The sequence below is a fragment of the Malus sylvestris genome, chromosome 14 (assembly GCF_916048215.2).
Source record: "Malus sylvestris chromosome 14, drMalSylv7.2, whole genome shotgun sequence".
Lineage (NCBI taxonomy): Eukaryota > Viridiplantae > Streptophyta > Magnoliopsida > Rosales > Rosaceae > Malus > Malus sylvestris.
The window spans coordinates 10141900-10162601 of NC_062273.1; the positions used below are offsets into that span (position 1 = coordinate 10141900).

At 38.7% G+C, this 20702-nt stretch overlaps 1 long non-coding RNA gene across 1 annotated transcript; it reads left to right on the top strand.

The window, feature by feature from the left end:
* The first annotated feature begins 4064 nt into the window (after nt 1-4064).
* On the top strand, nt 4065-20295 carry LOC126599335 (uncharacterized). The gene is made up of 2 exons (XR_007615073.1): nt 4065-4140; nt 20113-20295. It is a non-coding gene; the product is annotated as an uncharacterized LOC126599335 (long non-coding RNA).
* Nucleotides 20296-20702: the final 407 nt, after the last annotated feature.

A 20702-nucleotide genomic window follows, 5' to 3' on the forward strand; every position in this document is an offset into this window, starting at 1 on the left:
AGTATTAATTACTTAAAAAAATTAACATACGAGTCCACACAAATTTATTTGTTGTTGTATAAATTACAATAATATAAATTTAAGTTTGTAAACTTACCTTAAATATGGAAGCCTTTGTGTTGCTTGGCTTTGGAAAGGATCTGGAATGGTTTTGAAAATGGTATGGGAAGAAGAAGAAACGAAAATTCTGTGAATGCCTCTGATACTCCACTGGATGAAAGAATGTAAGTATATAACAGACATTGACACTGTTTTGCATGTGAAAGACTCTTATTGACTGTCACACGATTTCATTATGAAAGCAGTATTATTTGTTGTCCATGTTCTGAAATTGCAAAAAGTTCTTTGGATCATTGGATCAGAGAGCTAGACATAGGTTTGGAATGATTTGGTTTTGAATAATTTGGAGCATTGGATGCTTTTTTTTTCTTACACGCCACCACTCAGACAGTCAAAAAGACTGAAGAACTCACACTCCACCACACACACACTTCGAGACCCCCCACACCACACCACACACGCACACCACACACGTACACCACACACGGAGCTCAGTCTCTCTGTCGATCATTCATTTCCCACTACCATATTCTCGAATCCTCTCAATCTCTCTCTTCTCTCTTCTCTCTCTCTGAGGTCTGAGCCTTCGTTCTCACTGAGAACTTCTCAGTCTTCTCCCTCCCTTCCCCCTTCTCCAGTTCTTCCACACACACACAGAGACATCATCTCTCGAATCTCGATCCTCCTCGTCCGTGTCTCCGTGTCTCCCTGTCTCCCTCTGCTCCTCCCATCTCACCCGCCCTAAACCCAGCCGTCGACACCACTCGATAACCGCCTTCTAAACCACCTTGATCCATGGAGATCGACCGGAAATCATCGTAGTCCCAGCCGTCGACACCACTGAGGAGCACGACGTTGTCCCAACCGTCTTGGATTCGTGAGGAAGACGATGTTCCCAGGCTCCTACTTCTCTTCTTCTCGGCTTTTACTTTAAATTTTTGTACAGATTTCAATTTTTCTGCATGTTGCACCTTTGTTGTACTGAAATTGATTTTAGGGATTTAGGAATTAGGGTTTCTATTTTTGTACAGATTGCGATTTTTCTGCATGTTGCTTGATTTTTGTACTGAAATCGATTTTAGGGATTTAGGAATTAGGGATTCAGTTCATTTGCTTTGAATTCGAATTTGGGGATTTATGGATTCGGTTCATTTGCTTTGATTTTTGTACTGAAATCGTTCTTCTCGGCTTGTAAATTACAATTTTTGTACAGATTTTCTGCATGTTGATTTTTGTACTGAAATCGATTGTAGGGAATCCTGTATTGTAGATTCAGTTCATTTGCTTTGAATTAGAATTTGGGGATTTAGGGGTTCGGATTATTTGCTCCGACTATGTTCTCCGATGAGTCCATACCAAATATCGTGATAGTTTCGAAAATATCGCGATATTATCGATATTATCGAAAGTATCGCGATATTATCGATATTATCGATAATATCGCGATATTCTGCCGAAAACAAGTTGGATAGTTAATAAAATATCGGGGTCCCAAAAAAACGATAATATCGGCGATATTTCGCCGATATTATCGATATTTTCTTCACTGGGGAATGCTTATAATTTTGGGTTTTTGCATGATTTTCACTCCACAATTTTGAGATTTATTTCATTTTGGTCCTTTTAAACTTTTTTCCGTCCTAGTTGGTCCCTGTATTTTCATTTTGGTCCTTAAATTTCCCTCCTCAATTTGAGCTCTAATACTTTAGGGGCCATCTCTAATCGAGAAAGGTAAAGGTCTACAAACCAAAAGATGGATTGATTTGTCTAAAAATTCATCTCTAATTGATGGATAGGCTGTTACTTAGGGAGCTCACCAAGTTATTATTTGGCCAAATGGGCATCAAGCTGACCAAATGTAGTCCCCCAACCCTTTTTAAGGATACAGCTTCTCAGTTGCAATAATTTATTCAAATGAAAACTAATGAAAAAGGCTTGAAAACATTGAGTTTTTAGTGTAAAAATGCTAAAGTGAATAGTACTATGATTGACTTTTTAGTGTAAAAATGGTTTTTCGTTAAAGTGAATAGTACCGAGAGCTTTTCGTTAAAGTTCTCTTTATTCAAATTTAACAACTAATTTTGAAAACATCAAATGGTAGTTTAATTAAATTAATCAAAAAATTTAAAGTATAAACTTAAAACTAATACTTTATTGAGGAGGTTTTATTTAGCTTTTTCGGTTTGAGATAGTATATGAGTATTGCTTGACATTGTTCATTTAAAAATAATTTTTTGCAGGACTATACTTAGCCATTTTTATTTCAATTAGGGGACATAGATTTCAACTTGAGTGCAAAGGGAATGTGTAAAATTAGAGTGCATGTGGCAACGGAAACTAACAAATCAATCAAGTTGGACTAGCTTGGCTTTAAGTCTGGCAAACGAGTTGTGTTTGTCGTGTTCGTGTCATTTTTGTGTAATACATGTTATCTGAACAAGTTGTGTCGTATCATACCCATTATTATAACGGGTTCTTAAAGGGTCGTATCATTTTACTTGTTAAAATTAACAAGTAAAATGACCCGACCCGATAAGACCAGTTAAGAAAATAAAAAATTAAAATTAACGGGTCGTCTCAAACTTTGTTCTTCATTATATCTCACTATTGTCGTGAATGGCTATTTCTCATTCTTTATTTTCGTCTCTATAAATTCAAGTATGATTAAACTGAAATGCACCATCATTCTTTAACAATAAACATTGACATGTACTAACACAATTTATTCTCAAATTGCCACATAAGACCATCTCCAACCCTTGGGCTAAAAGCCAAATTTTTTAGCCTGGAAAATTTGGCTTTTAGCCTAGAAACATCTTTTCTGCTCCAACCCTTCTGCCCTACAATTTTAGCCCGGAATTATTAAAATATGAACTTAGGCTAATTTTTTTCTTAAATCAATTTTTTTTTAAAATAAATAAATATGTAGATTATTGTAAATTAATTTTATGAACATTTTAATCTAAAAAAAATTAAATTACGATAAACATTTGGCATTTAGCCCGAGGGGAAAGTTGGGGGGTATTTGGCCCAGAAATAACATTTGGCATTTAGCCTAAAATTTTAACATGGGTTGGAGTGTCACAGCCCGTTCTGGATTTTTATATATCGGGGACGTGAAATGACAGAATTACCTTTGGCGGGTATTAAGGTATGCGTGTGTGTGACATATTGGACATATTACATTCATTCCTAAGCTTTTGGAAATAATTTAGGTTGGATTAAAAATGTTGAGTTGTATGTTTTGTGTGGTTAGGGAGTTAGGAAAAAAGAAATGGATGGTGATGGGTTATGATGGACCACACACACACAGTCAATCCTTTTCTGTCCCTCCCCCGTGCCTCTCTCTCTCCTCCCTCACGGCTTTCTCTCTCTCTCCCTCTCGAATTGTACGGACAAGGGTCAATACCCTCCTGAATCGTTTGGTATTAGTTTTAGGACGTGAAACCTTCGAAATCACATGATACCCGAACCCCCATTTTATGTCACTATTCATGCAATCGTAATATGTCGATTTTCAAGGAATTCTAAGCTTGTAGTGAGCTTAGTGAGGTCCCAAGGAAGCTCGGAGTGCTTCGTTTGAAGGTTTTGGACGTCGAGATCACTGGATTCGAATTTGGCCAGTTTTCTTGGAATTTCTCCGATGAGATTTTGTAGTTTTTAGAGCCTTAAAGTAGTATAACGTGAAACTACATGCTTAGGGCTTCATTTTGATATAAAATACGAAGAAAATGGTTGAGAAACGACGGAGAACAAGGAGATTGAAAAACCTCCAGTTTTCCAGCGAGCCGAGGTAGGAGACGCGCGTGGGGAGCGCGTGGGTCCGTGGCCCTCCCGGCGCATGAAGGCGCGTGCGGTCTCAGAAATTTTTTCTAAAAATTTCTCGACGTCCGTGACGTCGAGTAGGTCGAAGTGGTATATTCATATACCCAAATTGAGCACCGTATGAGAAGTTATTTCAAATTGTCGGTTATGTGCTTAAATTAACGTTTTTATAGTTGTTTCACATATAGGTGACACCTATCCCGAGGACAAGCGCATCCAGGGACGTCATGGGGGTTACGACCCATCGACTTACCAGTGAGTGGGCAATTTTGTTTTTGTATATGCCTATATACTATTGATTTTCCCAGAAATTGAATTTAAATGAAAGTATGTTTTAAAATGCCATGCATGCATATTTTGAATTATATGATTTGATAATTGATGCATATATATATATATATATATATATATATATATATATATATGTGTGAATTGGTGATGTGGACGCACAGGTGAGTATCAAGTGAGTTTATATGGTTTATATGAATTAATGATGATGTGATTTGTGTTGAGAGCTCATAACCTGCACCCCTGGTGTTAGTGCTTATATTATTCACCACACCGCACGCTCACCTTGGATCCAAGTAGGTGCATGTCGTACAGACCATAAGAGGGTTCCGACATGCTAGTCGTACAGATCACTTGAGGTGGTTCCGACTAGTAGGTGACCTTAGATTACGCGCGCAGATGATTGATGAGAGAAGCACTAGAGCGTATCATTACACCATCCTTGTCGTACAGACTACTTCAGGTAGTTCCGACTTATGTGCAGAGTATTGCCGTACAGGTCACCGTGGTGACTTCGGCTGGGTTGGATATTGAGCTATGGAATTAACCGTACAGGACTAACTGCAGGGTCTCCGGTTGATTCATTATGTCACCTGTTATTGTGATGCATCCATGTTTTGTTATTGACATTTATGGCATGGCATATTCCTGAATTTGTGATAGATTGGTGATTTGTGACGTATGAGGTTTTATATACTATTATGTTATTTTCTGGGAAAGTATACAGGTTTTACAGTGAGGGGTTAGAAATGTTTTTAATGAAATGTTTTGGAAAACTTTGGTTTTACTGACCCACTCAATTTTGTTTTTGCGCCCCTCCAGGTTCTAGTTAGCGGTTGGTGGCTCTCGAGGTTTTCTTCGGCATTCTGACAGACTTCCTGCATGTAGGACTCACCTGCAAGTGTTGTAATTTAATTATAGTCCTACTTGACTTCACCTAGTTTTTATGCTCTGAAATTGTGTACTGCACACTTAAACTCACTCTAGCATGCTAGTTTGATATTACTGCTAGTAGTTGGTTTTTATTCCTTCGTATTTCTCATATCCTTTGCTTCCGCATCGCACTTTTGGTTACGTCACACTCACGTGACGGCTAGCACGTCTTGATTCTAGGATCGGGGTGTGTCAGTTTGGTATCAGAGCCTAGGTTGCAGTCCTGTATAATTGTTAATGCTCTAATGATCTTTTGATGTTTTCTGTCAGAATTATGCCGCCTCATAGGGAGTCACGCCGTGCTTCTGAACCTAATTTCCCTGATATAACTCAATTAAGGGAAGCGATGGCCTGGGCCTTTCAGAATGCAATCCGCCCTCCTCCTCCTCTTCAGAGGACACCCCTGGAGACTATGTATAATCTGAAATTAGATCGTTTCATGGGTAATGAAGGTCATGAAGGGGCAGAAAATGGGCTAGACCATATTGAGATGACTTTTCAGGTGATGCAGAGTCAAGGGAATTTTCCTGCTAATAGATGGGTTGAGACCACTACTTGGTTTTTGGGACGAGAGCCTGCAGCTTGGTGGAGAAATCAAACTTAGTTTATGTCCCCTGAGATGGCAGCTGATTGGGAAGTATTCAAGGAAAATTTTAAGAAAAGATTTGTCCTTCCGGAGTACATTGATCGCAAGAAGCAGGAGTTCACTCGATTGAAGCAAAAGAATATGTCGGCGCATGAGTACTATAGGAAGTTTACAGACTTGTCTCGTTATGACCCTGATACAGCTGGTAATCAGGTAGAGATGTTTCGTCGTTTTAAGCTGGGAACTAAGAGGAAATGGCGGACTTTTGCCAGTGCGCTTCCTTGCAACGATTATTATGAGTTTTTCGAGATTTTGGTTCGGATGGAAGATTTCGACAACCTTCCTAGTGACAGTGAGGATGATGAGGACAAGAATGATAGTCAGAAGAAAGATGATAAGGGCAAGGGTATCTCCCCTCAAGGACCCCGTAAGACGCAGAATTTCAAGAAAAGTGGAGCGAGTTCGAGTTCTTCCAATGGAGGATTTAGTGTCACAAGCCCGATGAGAGGTGGAAGATTTGCTGGCGGGCCCAGATTTCAGAGACAGAGAGATTTTGGTGGTGTTGGTGGTTCTGGTGCTCCGTTGTGCCGCCGTTGTAACTTTAGACATCATGGGGAGTGTAGGAGAAGTGGTAGTGGTGGTGCTTGCTACACTTGTGGACATATGGGACATAGGGCTGCTCAGTGTCCCTAGAGTCAGTAGAAATCTTAGCAGTCTGCTATGCCACCTCCAGCGCCGATTCAGCAGAACTTTAGATCAAGCAGTTATGGTCAGACGGGTCGTGGTAGTGCTTACCACTATCAGGGGGATGCTGCTCCCTATGCTTCCGGACAGTATCAGTATTCCCAGGATCCTTATTCTCAAACTGGGTATTCCCAAGACCCTGGGGGTTATCCTTCTTATTCTTCCATGCCTGCCAGTGGATCTCAGTGGCATCAGGGAGGTCAGCCCCGACAGGGAGAGGTTGTTGCTAGTGGTGCAGGATCATCTAGGCAGTTTAATTAGTCAGGTCAGGGACATGCTTCTCAGGGGCGAGGTAACCAAGGCAACAGAGGTCGTGGTGGACGACAGCAAGCTCAGGGACGTGTTAATCACATATCACTGCAAGATGCTCAGAACCATCCAGATTTGATCATGGGTACGTTAAATATTCTTGGTCATTTTGCTAGAGTTTTGATTGATTGTGGTGCGACACATTCTGTGATTTCTCATACGTTTGCTCAAATGACTCAACCTCACCCTTCGCCTCTAGGATTTGATTTAGAGTTTACCATGCCTAGAGGGGACAAATGTTATGTTGATAGTGTTTATCTTGGATGTCCAGTGATGGTAGAGGGTGTAGTTATGCCAGCCAATCTTATCCCGTTAGATATTGTGGATTTTGATGTGATTCTAGGGGCAGATTGGTTGCATTATAATCGTGCCCATATAGATTGTTACGGGAAATCTGTTACCTTTTATCGTCCTGGATTATCAGAGGTTACTTTTGTGGGTGAAAGAATCGGGGTGAGACATGGAGTTATTTCTACAATGAGAGCAATGAAGTTATTATCGAAGGGTTGTCAAGGATACTTAGCACATGTGGTGTTAAATGATGTTGTCCCTAACAGTGTAGAGGAAGTTGGAGTAGTCAGGCACTATCGTCCTGGATTATCAGAGGTTACTTTTGTGGGTGAAAGAATCGGGGTGAGACATGGAGTTATTTCTACAATGAGAGCAATGAAGTTATTATCGAAGGGTTGTCAAGGATACTTAGCACATGTGGTGTTAAATGATGTTGTCCCTAACAGTGTAGAGGAAGTTGGAGTAGTCAGGCACTATCCTGATGTATTTTCAGATGATTTTCCGGGATTGCCGCCAGACAAAGATGTGGAATTTTCTATTGATTTGCTTCCAGGTACAGATCTTATATCTTTAACTCCGTACAGAATGGCTCCAGCTGAACTGAGAGAGTTGAAAATTCAGTTACAAGAATTAATTGATAAAGGTTTCATTCAACCTAGTACTTCACCTTGGGGAGCTCCGGTATTATTTGTGAGAAAGAAAGATGGAACTCTGAGATTATGTATTGATTATAGGCAATTGAATCGGGTAACGATTAAAAACCGTTATCTATTGCCTCGCATCGATGATTTGTTTGATCAGCTGAAAGGTGCATGTGTATTCTCTAAGATTGATTTGAGATCTGGTTATTATCAATTGAAGATTAAAGACGAAGATGTACCTAAGACGGCTTTCAGGACCCATTACGGACATTATGAATTTCTGGTGATGCCATTTGGATTGACTAATGCACCTGCAGCTTTCATGAGGTTAATGAATGCGGTATTCCAGCAATATCTTGATAAATTTGTTATTATTTTTATCGATGATATTCTGGTACACTCTAAGTCTAAAGCAGATCATATTCGACATCTTAACTTGGTATTAAAGAAATTGAGGGAGCATCGGTTGTATGCCAAGTTCAGTAAATGTCAGTTTTGGTTGAATGAAGTGGCATTTTTTGGGCATGTAGTATCGGCACAAGGAATTCAAGTAGATCCTCAAAAGATAGCAGCAGTGGAAAATTGGGAACAACCACGAACCGTCATTGAGATACGGAGTTTTCTTGGTCTAGCAGGTTATTATCGACGGTTTGTTCAAGATTTTTCTATGATTGCTTTGCCATTAACGAAGTTAACCATGAAGGATGTTAAGTTCGAGTGGGATGAGAATTGTGAGCAAAGTTTCCAGCAATTGAAATATTGCCTCACTCATGCTCCAGTATTGGTACTTCCTGATGATAGCGGTAACTTTGAGATTTACGGTGATGCCTCTTTGAATGGTTTGGGATGTGTTTTGATGCAGCATAATAGAGTGATCGCCTATGCTTCTCGACAGTTGAAGATTCATGAAAGGAATTATCCTACTCACGATCTTGAATTGGCAGCCATTGTCTTTGCTTTGAAGATTTTGAGGCATTATCTCTATGGTGAGAAGTGTAAGATCTTCACAAATCATAAGAGTCTTCAGTATCTATTTACTCAGCATGATCTTAACCTTCGTCAGCGAAGGTGGATGAAATTGCTAAGTGATTATGACTGCACTATTGAGTATCATCTGGGTCGTGCTAATGTGGTAGTTGATGCACTGAGTAGGAAACCTCAAGGTCACCTCAATGCTTTGTATGCTTGTCGTGTTCCTCTTCTTGCAGAACTGAGAACTACTGGAGTAAAGTTAGAGTTAGAAGATCGAAGAGAAGCTTTTCTTGCTAGTTTCCAAGTCAGGCCAGTTTTGGTTGATCATGTACTTGAAGCTCAGATGGTTGATGAAGAAATTCAAGAAATGATTCAATTGAGAAATGAAGGGAAAAAGAAAGACCTCAGGATTCGAGAATCAGATGGCATGCTTATGCAGGAGAACAAAATGTATGTGCCGAATAATGAGGAATTAAAGAAAGAAATTTTGGATGAGGCACATTGTTCAGCTTATGCAATGCACCCAGAAGGAACTAAGATGTATCATACCATTCGACCATTTTATTATTGGCCGGGTATGAAAAGGGAAATTGCAGAATATGTAAGTAGGTGTATTGTTTGTCAGCAAGTCAAAGCGGAAAGAAAGAAGCCTTTTGGGTGAATGCAACCACTTCCTGTTCCTCAGTGGAAATGGGAAAATGGGAAAATATAACTATGGATTTCGTGTATAAGCTCCCTCGTACACGAAATGGATTTGATGGTGTTTGGGTGATTGTAGATCGGCTTACCAAGTCAGCACACTTCATTCTAGTGAGGGAAAAGTATCCTCTGAATAAATTGGCTAAGTTGTTCATCACGAAGATTGTGAAGTATCATGGAGTTCCAGTGAATATTATTTCTGATCGAGATCCAAGATTTACTTCTAAGTTTTGGGTAGCTTTTCAGGAAGCTCTTGGTACAAAATTGCTTTACAGCACTGCTTATCATCCTCAAACCGATGGACAATCAGATAGGACTATTCAGACGTTGGAGGATATGTTGAGATCTTCAGTATTACAGTTTGGTGATTCTTGGCATGACCGTCGAAACCTGATGGAATTTGCCTACAATAATATTTTTCATTCGAGCATTGGTATGTCACCATTTGAGGCACTTTATGGTAGAGCTTGTCGTACGCCATTGTGTTGGTCAGAGGTTGGCGAAAGAGTGTTAGAAGGCCTAGAGATTGTGGATGAGACTACTCAAAATATTCAGGTGATTAAGTCTAACCTGAAAGCGGCCCAGGATCGACAAAAGAGTTTAGCAGATAGACATGCTACTGATCGAGTTTATGATGTGGGTAATTTGGTATTCTTGAAATTGTCACCTTGGAGAGGTGTAGTGAGATTTGGAAAGAAATGCAAATTAAGTCCTAGGTACATAGGACCTTATGAGATCACTGAGAGGGTCGGTGAAGTTGCTTACAGGTTGGAGTTGCCTCCGGAGTTATCTAAGGCACATAATGTGTTTCATGTCTCGATGCTTCGACATTATGTCTCAGATGCTTCACATGTGATTCCTCCTCAACCTTTGGAGATTAATCCGGATTTGACGTATGATGAGGAACCAGTGACTATCTTGGATTGGAAAGACAAGGTTCTAAGGAATAAGACAGTGAGCTTGGTGAAAGTATTGTGGAGGAACCATTCAGTAGAAGAAACTACTTGGGAAACAGAAGATCGAATGAGAGAGATGTATCCAAGGTTATTTTATGGGTATTAAGCGGATTGTTTGGTCGTATGAATTTCGGGGACGAAATTCTATAAGGAGGGGAGATTGTCACAGCCCGTTCCGGATTTTTATATATCGGGGACGTGAAATGACGGAATTACCCTTGGCGGGTATTAAGGTATGCGTGTGTGTGACATATTGGACATATTAAATTCATTCCTAAGCTTTTGGAAATAATTTAGGTTGGATTAAAAATGTTGAGTTGTATATTTTATGTGGTTAGGGAGTTAGGAAAAAAGAAATGGATGGTGATGGGTTATGATGGACCACACACACATAGTCAATCCTTCTCTCTCCCTCCCCCGTGCTTCTCTCTCTCCTCCCTCACGGCTTTCTCTCTCTCTCCCTCTCGAATTGTACGGACAAGGATCAATACCCTCGAACTTTCATGGATCGACGCCAAAAAGGTATGGTTCTTCATCCTTTCGACCTCCTGAATCGTTTGGTACTAGTTTTAGGACGTGAAACCTTCGAAATCACGTGAAACCCGATCCCCCATTTTATGTCACTATTCATGTGATAGGAGCATATTTATGCGACTTAATTAGCTTGTTTCCTTGCATTTACGTTGCTAGTACTTAGTAATTTTAGTATTTTAAGCTATTTTCGTGCAATTTCAGGTTTTAAGGACAAAGTATGCATACATGTGCATTTTGGAGCCTTTTGGAGCAGTTTTGGGCATCAAATGGATTGCATATGCTTGGAGGTAAGAAGATGGACGAAATTGAAGATCAAATGAGCATAGGATTGAATGATGATATGAAGAATTGGATTCAAGACAAATAAAGAATGAAGTGTTCAAAATTGGAAGCCAAAGTTTCTAAAGTTGGAAGATTCTATTCTTGGAGGTTTCCATTCTTGATAGTTTCTATTCGTGGATTGGAAGTTTCCTAATCTTTCCTCACCTATGTTCCAGCCACAAAGGGATTCCAAAACATATTAGGGAACTTAATTGGTTGTTCTAGAAGCCCTAAACCTTCCTAAAGTCCTTGCCGCACAAAAGCATCATTTCTTTCCTATTTTCTGATCTTAAGACCACATTCCCTTTTATTCAAGCAACCAGCCGCACCTTTCCCCTCTTTCTTACCTATTTTCTGACCCAAAATCACATTCCCCTTTGTTCTAAAGCCTTGCCATACAAGGGGATAGGATTCTTACCTATTTTGTGCCCCAAAACACATTCCTAAATCTGCCCTACAATCTTTGCCGAATTTCCCTTCCTTTTCTCTTTAATTCCTGCACCTTACTTGCCTATTTTCCATTGATTTCTTACTTTTAATTATAGGACAAAATAGCTAAGTTATTTCTTTCCCTAAAACTCATAAAAACCGTACCCTAGCCCTATATAAAACCCTTTTTGCCGCAAACTCTGGAGCTCTCTTCTCTTCTCTTTTCTTTTCTGACCATCCACCACTCCACCCTTCACCATAACCAACCTATATCCATCCACCACCACAAATCACCACAAAAACCTTCAACCATCCCTTGTGCCGCAGCAAAGAAGAAGGAAGAAGACCCTTGGACGTGCTTGCCATTCAAGACGTTGGATTGTTGGAGCGTTTCTAGGTGTTTTCATTCTTTGTTTTCAATGTCTAAATTTATGTATCTTTGTTTTGCGTTTATGAGGAACTAAGCCCTTCTTGGCTAGGGGGTTATTAAATACCATGATTATACTTGCATTATGAATTGATTACCTTCAGTTGTTATTTCATAAGTTGTGAATTCAATTTGCTTAACCGTTTGATTGATAACTTATTCTTGTATGTTTATTAAGAGTGCACACTTAGTTTTCATGCAAGGATTTGAAGCTAAAATATAAGGGAGTTTCACCTAATAGTTACAAACTTATATTTGCAAGTAGTGGAGGTCGCTTATAAACAATCGTGTTAAGTGAATTCTTGGCAAAAGTTTCATGCTTTTCATAGTTACAATTGCCTTGTCAATGCTTATAGTTTTCATGAAACTTAATGATCTTTGATTGTACCTTTATTGTGCTTTTCACGTAGGGGACTTTTAGAGAATGCTTTGAATTGTTGTATGTGCTTTCCCATCCAATTCATTAACTTAAGGAGAACTTGAAAGTTAAAAAAGTGCTGTCACAGTTAACCTGGAGTATTGAGTTTCATGACTTATTGAGAGAAGCAATTGGAAATCAATTTGAATGCAAGTGTGTCATGTGTGGAGAAGAACCCTCTAGTTACCCCATATCTCATCAATTCACCTAAATTTGCTTAAGAATCTGTTTAAATTGTTCTTGTTTTAATTTACTTATTTTCGTCCAAAACCAAACCCAACTTTGTTAAGTCATATTAGTTAGAACTTGTCTTAGATTGTGTTTTTAAGTGTTTTGAGCCTTTAGAAACCCAAATTTCGTCCAAATTGTGTTTAGAGCTCAAAATTGCCCAGTTTGTGTTTTTAGGCAGTTTTGAGTGTTTTTAGCTTGTTTTGAGTCTTTTGAGTCTAGTTAAGTATTTTAAAGCTTAGTTTTATCTATTTGAGTCAGTTTAGAGTGTTTAGCAATCCTTCCTAATCCCCGGTTTAAGAACGATCCCTACTTATACATATACTACAATTGTCAACAAGAGGGTTTAATTTGTGTGTTAAGTTAATTTACGCATCAAAATTTTGGCGCCGTTGCCACGGATTAGCTACTTTGCTAATCCCCCGTTGTTTCTTTTTATTTCTTTTGTGTGTCTTTTGTTTTAGTTACTGATTTTGTTTTGCTTTGTTTTATTTACTTTTGATATTTGATTTAGTTTTGTTTCTTTGATTTCAAGTACTAGAGAAGTAAGACATGGATTTTGCTAACATTCAAGCTCAATTGGCGAATCTTACTTCTCAATTGTCACAGATTGCCGGAAGGACCACAATGCAAAGTGTCCCTACATGTGGTGTGTCCTATGGGCAAGGATATCCAACTCATCAATGTTCTCAATTCGCTGCAAATGAAGATGCTTTGGGTTATCAATGTCATAGCCAATCATGGGACAACATGTTTTCCAACGCTTACAATTCGGATTGGAGAGATTATTCAGATTACATGTGGGGAGAACCTCAACAATTCCAATATGGTGGATATTGGCAACAAGAAGAGTTCTATCAATGGCCATATGCACCATCACAGCCACCACAACAATCTGCCCAATTCAATTCAGGTACGTCTCTGGATAATGATATGTTGAATAAGTTACTCACCTCTTTGAATCAGGAAGTAGAAAATCAAAACAAAGAGATGCAAAATCAAGCAACGAAGACGGGCAAATTGGAGGAGCAAATTGGGCAGATTATGGAGTTCATGGCACAAATTCAAGAGCAAAGTGAACTCTCCAACTCAACTATAGAAAATTTGAAGGAAATTTTTGAAATCCATGATGCTATCAGTTTGGAAAGTGGCATAGAGGTTGGAACAAGCCCAAAAACGTCCAAACCAATCCAAAACATGGATAAACAGCTGTTGTTTGAAGAAGAAGAGGATGACAAGGCCACGGCAAGGGAAGAACCACCCTTGCCGCAGCCTACCCTTGCCGCAGCCTACCCTTGCTCCACTACCCTTGCCACAGCCTCCCAATGCTCCACCACTGTCCAATACAGGTAAGTTGGGTCCAATTTTCATTAATTCTAACCCTATTCCACCCAATGTCCCTTTTCCTCGTAGGTTTTTTATTCCCAAGCAAGAAGAGAGTGAGAAAGACATTGTGGAAGCTCTTTCCAAGGTGCAAAGTGATATCCCAATACTTGGCACACCAAATCAAGTTCCAGATTGTGTTGAAGTATTCAAAGAACCTTGTTCACCAAGAAGAATGATTCAAGAAAAAGTAGTGGCTGGAGAATATCAAGAATTCATCAAAGATGACGTATTTGAAACAACAAAGTCCAAAGAAGTTGAGTTTGATGACACGGGACAAATCACAACCATCGTAGTAAATTTGGCCAAATTCAAAGTCCCTGAAACTTTCAAAGAAGTGGTGTTTGTCATTGAGTTCTTGTCGGACAAAGCAAGTAAGTCACCTTCTCCAATTTCCATTACGTTTTATACGTACATGTTGTTAATGATTCAGGCACCCACTCTCGAATTTAAACCATTGCTGGATCACTTCAAGTATCACCTTCCATTCAAAGATCAATTTCATGCTATGGGACCTAGGGGAGCTTAAAGGGAAGTATCGTCCGGTTGCAAGACATTAATGAGCTTAAAGGGAAGTATCGTCCGGTTGCAAGACGTTAAAGCAAGCGCTTCTTGGGAGGCAACCCATGCATTCAACAAAGGAAGCCCTAGGAATCACTCCAATTCCAGATTTGCGTTCCTCAAACCCTTCTCTTTGTTGCTGTTTTCTAATCTGCCCTGTTTAGTTATTTAAGTTGCTGTTTGTTGGTTTCTTTGTGTTTTGTGTAACTTTATGCTTGAAACATTGAGGACAATGTTTGATTTAAGTGTGGGGGGGGGTAACCAAGTGTTTTTTTAATGCAAATTCGTGGGATTTTATCACCCATTACTTATAGACTTGTTCCTTGCTGTTTTTAAGTAGTTTTGGTGTGTTTTAGTGTGTTTTGACATATAACTCCGAAAATCACATAAAAATTTGAAAAAAAGTGTTTTGGAAAAGCCTAAAAAGAGTGTTTTGATTCGTTTTTGTGTGTTTGTGTCTTAGGGTACCTTCCAACACAACGATGAGGATTCGGTTTGTAATTGCATGGCTGTTAAAAAGAGTTATAAACATGGATGAAAGTTTGATTGACTCTTTGTTTATGCTTGGTTGTGGTTATAGCTTATGAATTCACATGCAATCATAAAGAAAAAAATTAGTTTTTGTAACATGCTTGAAGGAAGGAACTCAAACAAACGCTACAACCTTGTGAGACTTGAGCTTAAACGTTTATTTGGAGAGTTAAAATATGTGCATTATTGTTTTCTAAAGTCGTTGCATGATCTCATTATTCCTTGCTTGGTTACTACTTAGAAGGCGTTTCATCATTATAGATCCAAATACTAGAACTCATGCCCGTTCCATTCAAAGCATGATATTGAGTGCATAACACATATTCAAGATGAAGTTGTTTAGTTACCACCAAAGCCAAAAAGCCTATCCCTTTTGTCATATGTTTTGTAGGTTTAACCCCCATTGAGCCTTCATTAGCCTATTTTCTTTGTTAACCACATTATCCCTACCTAGCCTAGATTAGGACTATCCACACCCTTGTTCTTAAAGAATAGTGAAGCATGACTTAGAGGGAATTTCTTTTGATTTTTGTAGAAAAACAAGTGTGGGGGAAGGGTTTTCAAAGTGTGTTTTATGTGCCAAAAGAAAGAAAAGGGCATAAAAAAAATAAAAATAAAAATAAAAATAAAAGAAAAAAAATTCGTGGAAAAAGAAAAAGAAAAAGAAAAGTGAGTGAAAAGAATGAAAAAGAGTTGAAAAATAAGTGAGAATGAACTCACATGTGTTGGTTGTTGAAGAAAGGGTCCAAAAGTTTGAATTTGACCCTAAGTGTTGCATGAATCTTCCCTTGTGTTTAAAAGTTGATTTTTGCATTCAAAAGTGAATTCTAAGTATCAATTTCCTTACTTTGCTTACTATTTCTTTAAGAACCTTTGTTTATCATTACCTTTCTTTGTTAGCCAATACCCTTAGCCCCGTTACAACCCTTGACTTCAATCTTGAGTGTTGTGTATTTCAATATGTGGAGTTTGGAATTGGTATGAGCATATGATATCACTGGTTCTCGCTTCTAAGTAGTAGCATTCCGTTCATGAGATCATATATATACATGCATTAATATTCCAGAAAAGTGCTGTCTTTGCTATAACATATGTGACTACTAGTTTTCATGTGTACATCAATCTTCTCACATATACCTAGTGTAGGGTGTGTAGTCAGAAAATCTGAGTGAAAATTGAGTGCATATCTAGTAAGGAATTGAGGGAATTCTCTAAGGCATGTTACTACATTCAAAAATGTTGTTTTAATGGATTATATGTGAACTAGTGAATGGTGACTACGATTAAGTATGTGCTCGAGGGTAAGGATGACTAAAATCTGTGTAAGTAATGATTTTTAGCATGTCATATGCATTGGAAATCCCTAAGACAATTGTTGGAAGGTCTAGATTGTGTTTTGTTTTGTTTTGTTTTGCTCGAGGACTAGCAAAAGCTAAGTGTGGGGGAATTTTATAGGAGCATATTTATGCGACTTAATTAGCTTGTTTCCTTGCATTTACGTTGCTAGTACTTAGTAATTTTAGTATTTTAAGCTATTTTCGTGCAATTTCAGGTTTTAAGGACAAAGTATGCATACATGTGCATTTTGGAGCCTTTTGGAGCAGTTTTGGGCATCAAATGGATTGCATATGCTTGGAGGTAAGAAGATGGACGAAATTGAAGATCAAATGAGCATAGGATTGAATGATGATGTGAAGAATTGGATTCAAGACAAATAAAGAACGAAGTGTTCAAAATTGGAAGCCAAAGTTTCTAAAGTTGGAAGATTCTATTCTTGGAGGTTTCCATTCTTGATAGTTTCTATTTGTGGATTGGAAGTTTCCTAATCTTTCCTCACCTATGTTCCAGCCACAAAGGGATTCCAAAACATATTAGGGAACTTAATTGGTTGTTCTAGAAGCCCTAAACCTTCCTAAAGTCCTTGCCGCACAAAAGCATCATTTCTTTCCTATTTTCTAATCTTAAAACCACATTCCCTTTTATTCAAGCAACCAGCCGCACCTTTCCCCTCTTTCTTACCTATTTTCTGACCTAAAATCACATTCCCCTTTGTTCTAAAGCCTTGCCATACAAGGGGATAGGATTCTTACCTATTTTGTGCCCCAAAACACATTCCTAAATCTGCCCTACAATCTTTGCCGAATTTCCCTTCCTTTTCTCTTTAATTCCTGCACCTTACTTGCCTATTTTCCATTGATTTCTGACTTTTAATTATAGGACAAAATAGCTAAGTTATTTCTTTCCCTAAAACTCATAAAAACCGTGCCCTAGCCCTATATAAAACCCCTTTTGCCGCAAACTCTGGAGCTCTCTTCTCTTCTTTTTTCTTTTCTGACCATCCACCACTCCACCCTTCACCATAACCAACCTATATCCATCCACCACCACAAATCACCACAAAAACCTTCAACCATCCCTTGTGCCGCAGCAAAGAAGAAGGAAGGAGACCCTTGGACGTGCTTGCCATTCAAGACGTTGGATTGTTGGAGCGTTTCTAGGTGTTTTCATTCTTTGTTTTCAATGTCTAAATTTATGTATCTTTGTTTTGCGTTTATGAGGAACTAAGCCGTTCTTGGCTAGGGGGCTATTCAATACCATGATTATACTTGCATTATGAATTGATTACCTTCAGTTGTTATTTCATAAGTTGTGAATTCAATTTGCTTAACCGTTTGATTGATAACTTATTCTTGTATGTTTATTAAGAGTGCACACTTAGTTTTCATGCAAGGATTTGAAGCTAAAATATAAGGGAGTTTCACCTAATAGTTACAAACTTATATTTGCAAGTAGTGGAGGTCGCTTAGAAACAATCGTGTTAAGTGAATTCTTGGCAAAATTTTCATGCTTTTCATAGTTACAATTGCCTTGTCAATGCTTATAGTTTTCATGAAACTTAATGATCTTTGATTGTACCTTTATTGTGCTTTTCACGTAGGGGACTTTTAGAGAATGCTTTGAATTGTTGTATGTGCTTTCCCATCCAATTCATTAACTTAAGGAGAACTTGAAGGTTAAAAAAGTGCTGTCACAGTTAACCTGGAGTATTGAGTTTCATGACTTATTGAGAGAAGCAATTGGAAATCAATTTAAATGCAAGTGTGTCATGTGTGGAGAAGAACCCTCTAGTTACCCCATATCTCATCAATTCACCTAAATTTGCTTAAGAATCTGTTTAAATTGTTCTTGTTTTAATTTACTTATTTTCGTCCAAAACCAAACCCCTTTACTTTGTTAAGTCATATTAGTTAGAACTTGTCTTAGATTGTGTTTTTAAGTGTTTTGAGCCTTTAGAAACCCAAATTTCGTCCAAATTGTGTTTAGAGCTCAAAACTGCCCAGTTTGTGTTTTTAGGCAGTTTTGAGTGTTTTTAGCTTGTTTTGAGTCTTTTGAGTTTGTTTTGAGTCTTTTGAGTCTAGTTAAGTGTTTTAAAGCTTAGTTTTATCTATTTGAGTCAGTTTAGAGTGTTTAGCAATCCTTCCTAATCCCCGGTTTAAGAACGATCCCTACTTATACATATACTACAATTGTCAACATGAGGGTTTAATTTGTGTGTTAAGTTAATTTACGCATCATCATGCAATCGTAATATGTCGATTTTTAGGGAATTCTAAGCTTGTAGTGAGCTTAGTGAGGTCCCAAGGAAGCTCGGAGTGCTTCGTTTGAAGGTTTTGGACGTCGGGATCACTGGGTTCGAATTTGGCCGGTTTTCTTGGAATTTCTCCGATGAGATTTTGTAGTTTTTAGAGCCTTAAAGTAGTATAACGTGAAACTACATGCTTAGGGCTTCATTTTGATATAAAATACGAAGAAAATGGTTGAGAAACAACGGAGAACAAGGAGATTGAAAAATCTCTAGTTTTCCAGCGAGCCGAGGTAGGAGACGCGCGTGGGGGGCGCGTGGGTCCGTGCCCCTCCCGACGCGTAGGGCCGCGTGCAGTCTCAGAAAATTTTTCTAAAAATTTCTCAACGTCCGTGACGTCGAGTAGGTCGAGGTGGTATATTCATATACCCAAATTGAGCATCGTATGAGAAGTTATTTCGAATTGTCGGTTATGTGCTTAAATTAACGTTTTTATAGTTGTTTCGCATATAGGTGACACCTATCCCGAGGACAAGCGCATCCAGGGATGTCACGGGGGTTACGACCCATCGACTTACCAGTGAGTGGGCATTTTTGTTTTCGTATATGCCTATATACTATTGATTTTCCCAGAAATTGAATTTAAATGAAAGTATGTTTTAAAATGCCATGCATGCATATTGTGAATTATATGATTTGATAATTGATGCATATATATATATATGTGAATTGGTGTTGTGGACGCATAGGTGAGTATCAGGTGAGTTTATATGGTTTATATGAATTAATGATGATGTGATTTGTGTTGAGATCTTATAACCTGCACCCCTGGTGTTAGTGTTTATATTATTTACCACACCGCACGCTCACCTTGGATCCAAGTAGGTGCATGTCGTACAGACCATGAGAGGGTTCCAACATGCTAGTCGTACAGATCACTAGAGGTGGTTCCGACTAGTAGGTGACCTTAGATTACGCGTGCAGATGATTGATGAGAGAAGCACTAAAGCGTATCATTACACCATCCTTGTCGTACAGACTACTTCAAGTAGTTCCAACTTATGTGCAAAGTATTGCCGTACAGGTCACCGTGGTGACTCCGGCTGGGTTGGATATTGAGCTATGGAATTAACCGTACAGGACCAACTACAAGATCTCCAGTTGATTCATTATGTCACCTATTATTGTGATGCATCTATGTTTTGTTATTGACATTTATGGCATGGCATATTCCTGAATTTGTGATAGATTGGTGATTTGTGACGTATGAGGTTTTATATACTATTATGTTATTTTCTAGGAAAGTATACAGGTTTTACAGTGAGGGGTTAGAAATGTTTTGGAAAACTTTGGTTTTACTGATCCACTCAATTTTGTTTTTGCGCCCCTCCAGGTTCTAGTTAGCGGTTGGTGGCTCTCGAGGTTTTCTTCGGCGTTCTGACAGACTTCCTGCATGTAGGACTCACCTGCGGGTGTTGTAATTTAATTATAGTCCTACTTGACTGCACCTAGTTTTTATGCTCTGAAATTGTGTACTGCACACTTAAACTCACTCTAGCATGCTAGTTGAATATTACTGCTAGTAGTTGGTTGTTATTCCTTCGTATTTCTCATATCCTTTGCTTCCACATCGCACTTTTGGTTACGTCACACTCACGTGACGGCCAGCACGCCTTGATTCTAGGATCGGGGTGTGTCATAGAGAGTGTTTGGGGGGGGGTAATTTGGCTTTTAGCCCAGGTTTGGAGATGGTCTAAATATATTTTATAGTATGTTTTTTAGTAATTTAAAATTATTAAATTAATATTTTTCTTATCGTTAACAGGTTACCCACGTGTATGCCTAAACCGACCCGTTATTTTAACAGATGCTTATTGAGTTATCTGATAACAACCCAATTTGTTAACGTGTGTAGACCCGAAACTTGTTAATTTCATGTTGTTTCGTGTCGAGTTAAATGGTCGTGTACGAAATTATTAGACC